The 4,568-nt window shown below is 44.9% G+C and overlaps 1 pseudogene; it reads left to right on the forward strand.

The window, feature by feature from the left end:
- Positions 2,649-3,873, forward strand: Gm15191 (predicted gene 15191; annotated as a pseudogene).

The raw sequence follows: 4,568 nt of genomic DNA on the forward strand, positions 1-4,568 counted from the left end.
AATAGGAAGTTGTGAGTCTCTTTGGTCATGTGGATCATTGGCCAATATGTTCCACAAGGGCAGTGGGGGCAGAGATGATGAGCTGGGAGGGTGGATTTTGGAAGCTCTGTGAGAAGGTTTTGTGAATAACCACACTGGGACCAGCTATCTGTAGGCAGATCAGCTTTACTTAGGATGATTCAAGTTTTGGGGCACTGAAGGTAGGAACATCCAGGATGGGCAAAGGTCATGGCTGGGGGCCTTAGGGTACCCAAAATGCCTTTAATATGAGGAAGCATTTCAGGAATCTTAGGTGCTAGCTTAACAGGTTTTATCAGGAGAAAAGAAATTGATCCTGCAATCTAATTGAGTCTATATGTCATTCCTCAGGTAGAGGCATGTGTAGAGGCTTAGAATTCCCCAGACAAGATCAGAGAAGGAGAAGGAGAGGCCATGCTACTGAAGGGATTCTGCCATATTAGCAGGGGCTATCTGGGCTAATTGACCTTAATTAGCAGAGTTTTCCCAAAGAAATGGAAGAGAGAAAGCTTGTGGTTTTTTAAAGCTCCAAGCCTGTCCCCAGTCATGTACTTGTTCTTCCAGCAAGGCCACACCTCCTAAATCTACTCAAACAGCACCACCAATGGGGGACCAACTATTCATATCTGAGCCTATGAGGGACATTCTCATTCAAACCACCACAATGATCTTAAAATGTATAATATGTCAAACCTCTGCTTAAATCAATAGAGCTATTGATTGGCTTTCAATAACAATGACAAGGACTGGCTTAAAGGACAAAAAGTGTGTATGTGCAACCAAAGTTTATTTAGAAGTGTTTGTGTTTTGCCCAAGCTTTTTCTAAATATTACATTACACAATAGTTAAAAGTGTCTGACTGGTGTCACTGATCTTCTGGATGTTCAATAACCATGTTTGGAAGCTATACTAATAGGATCAAAGGGATTAAAAAGGGAAATATTTTCCCTCTTTCCAGGCCAAGGTCAACTAGATCCCAGGGAATTGTGGGACAGCTTTCAACATCCATTATAACTGTGGAAAGTCACCAGTTCTCTCATTCGGGGCCACCTTGGAGACCCTCACCTGATGGACTTTAACAAATGTCCAGTCTACAAAGATGAAGTCAACACAAGGATATTTTTCCTCTATGCTTTAGGGCAAAGGCATGGTCAAGCAAGTTCTTTGACTTATCTTCACATAGCTGGAACAGCTGGTAAAAGAAGGCCAAGTGACCTTTTGAGGGTCAGATCCTCCAGTGACCATGACATTTGAAACATGTGGTTTAAAATGTGGTCTTTAGAAAGTAAAACCAAACACTAAAACAATTGGTAGGCTTTAAAAACAGTTCAAGTGATCCCACTCCCCAAACAAGACTTGAATCCATATGGGATATTGTTTAAGACAACTATTTCTCACTGGTGATTTTCTGCTTCATAAGAAAAAAATGCTGCCCAGATATAAGATGTCAGACCTGGGCTCACTGCAGCACCTACCTACCAAAACAGATAGGCCCAGACTTGTTTTGACCTAAAATTAAAGAATTTGTTTTCTCTCCGAATGTACATTCTACATGCTGATTCTAACCTCTTTGACAGCTATCAAAAATGATGAAAGAAGGTGGTACTTTGATCACTGCTGAGTCTAGCCCTGGAGGCCAAAAGAAAAATGAAGAGGAGCTCAGTAGATAGATAGTCTTGTGAGCCCATGAAGACTTGGATTTGGATATTTCCTCTCCTGGCTTCTCCTGATTCTCCTGATTCTCTGCCTAGGCTGACTCTTGTCTTTACTTCACGTCTCTTTGCAGACACTTGTCAAGGGCTTCCTTTCCTACATTTGACAGGTAGAATCTTTTTTGTTTGTTTGTTTTTTCGGGACAGGGTTTCTCTGTGTAGCCTTGGCTGTCCTGGAACACACTTTGTAGACCAGGCTGGCCTCGAACTCAGAAATCCGCCTGCCTCTGCCTCCCAAGTGCTGGGATTAAAGGCATGCACCACTACGCCTGGCTCAGGTGGAATCTTTTAGTTTGGCCCTCTGAAGGGTTATCCCCCCCAAAAAATTACCACATCCAAAGCCCCAAATTAGACTGGAAGAAGTCAGATTGGTCACTGCCCAAATCCCCCCAGTGGCAGCTAGGGTTACCTCTTTAGAAGCAAGGGGGATGATAGGAACAGGACTAGGCAGTGTTGGGTAAAAAGACCCCAAAGAAGAGTAACCATGTTCTTTCTTGTGAAAAAGCCAATATATACATATACATATACATATACATATACATATACATATACATATACATATACATATACATATACATATACATATATATACATATATATATAAAATCTTGGTACACCTGGCAGTTCTTGACTAATCTGATTCCTAAACTCCACTAGGCTTCTCTTTTCAGACAGGATAATAGCAAACTAGCAGTAAGAGGGATGCAAAGTAAATAAAGTGATGAAAAACTAGCAACAAAGGCCGTTAGAACAAAACTCCTTCTGCTCAAGGAAATAGAATTGCCAACCAGGGTAAGAACCTCACATACCAGCTGAGTAAGGTGAATGGCTTGGCTATAGGACCATCTTAAAACATGCTTAAGTCTCTGCTCCTCCCTGTTCCAGAGACAGCCGCATCTTCTTGTGCAGTGCCAGCCTGTCCCGTAGACAAAATGGTGAAGGTCGGTGTGAACGGATTTGGCCGTATTGGGCGCCTGGTCACCAGGGCTGCCATCTGCTCTCCACATGGCAAAGTGGAGATTGTTGCCATCAAGACCCCTTCATTGACCTCAACTACATGGTCTACATGTTCCAGTATGACTCCACCCACGGCAAATTCAACGGCACAGTCAAGGCCGAGAATGGGAAGTTTGTCATCAACGGGAAGCCCATCACCATCTTCCAGGAGGAGACCCCGCTAACATGGGGTGAGGCCGGTGCTGAGTATGTCGTGGAGTATACTGGTGTCTTCACCACCATGGAGAAGGCCAGGGCCCACTTGAAGGGTGGGGCCAAAAGGGTCATCATCTCCGCCCCTTCTGCAGATGCCCCCATGTTTGTGATGGGTGTGAACCATGAGAAATATGACAACTCACTCAAGATTGTCAGCAATGCATCCTGCACCACCAACTGCTTAGCCCCCCTGGCCAAGGTCATCCATGACAACTTTGGCATTGTGGAAGGGCTCATGACCATGGTCCAATCCATCACTGCCACCCAGAAGACTGTGGATGGCCCCTCTGGAAAGCTGTGGCGTGATGGTCGTGGGGCTGCCCAGAACATATCCCTGCATCCACTGGTGCTGCCAAGGCTGTGGGCAAGGTCATCCCAGAGCTGAACAGGAAGCTCACTGGCATGGCCTTCCGTGTTCCTACCCCCAATGTGTCCGTCGTGGACATGACGTGCCGCCTGGAGAAACCTGCCAAGTATGATGACATCAAGAAGGTGGTGAAGCAGGCATCTGAGGGCCCACTGAAGGGCATCTTGGGCTACACTGAGGACCAGGTTGTCTCCTGCGACTTCAACAGCAACTCCCACTCTTCCACCTTCGATGCCGGGGCTGGCATTGCTCTCAATGACAACTTTGTCAAGCTCATTTCCTGGTATGAAAATGAATACGGCTACAGCAACAGGGTGGTGGACCTCATGGCCTGCATGGCCTCCAAGGAGTAAGAAACCCTGGACCACCCACCCCAGCAAGGACACTGAGAGCAAGAGAGAGGTCCTCGGTTGCTGAGGAGTCCCTGTCCCAACTCGGCCCCCAACACTGAGCATCTCCCTCACAATTTCCATCCCAGACCCCCATAATAACAGGAAGGGCCTAGGGAGCCCTCCCTACTCTCTTGAATACCATCAATAAAGTTCGCTGCACCCACAAAAAAAATGCTTAAGCTTTCTTTTCCATAACAATAGTTTATAGTTACTAGAGACTTCAAACAGCCAACATATGCTGGCTAAGGTTTTTTAAAAAAAATCTATATCAAAGAAGGGTGAATAGTGACAAACTTTAAAAAAAAATCAAAGTTACTTAGTCTGGCAAAGATTCCTATTTCCTGAACTTTCTCCTTTCTTTTTGTGCCAACTAGCCAATAACATCAGTTTGTGAAGTTAAACTCTCACCAATGGGAGGAGATGCAGTTACCACCTACTTCAGGGATAAAACATGGGATCCATGTTAGCCCATGTGTCAGTTGCCCCATTTGGGTTTGGGTACACCCTTTTTGATAAAAGAATTGTCTTGCCAAAGTCCTTATACGTTGTGTGTTTCTTTGTGCAACACTGAGACCATTCATTGTTTCTGACAACACAAATTCAGATGTGTGTAGAATGGTGTACAAGGAAGCTGGTCAGCCAAAGAGGTAGACTGTTGCCTGCCAACCTCCCCCCCCCTCTCCGGCTCAGGTTTCAAATTCAATCTTTTTTGTTTACTCTGTGAAAATGGATCTGATTGTTTTAAATATTTTTTCCTTTGCTGGGTGGCACTGATGCTTTACCAGTAGAGGGCAGTGGAAAGAAACTTGAAGGAGGAATTTGCTTTCTTGTGCACAATCTTAAAAGCAGAGCTGTGTAGCACTTGCA

The sequence above is a fragment of the Mus musculus genome, chromosome X (assembly GCF_000001635.26).
Source record: "Mus musculus strain C57BL/6J chromosome X, GRCm38.p6 C57BL/6J".
Taxonomy (NCBI): Eukaryota; Metazoa; Chordata; class Mammalia; order Rodentia; family Muridae; genus Mus; species Mus musculus.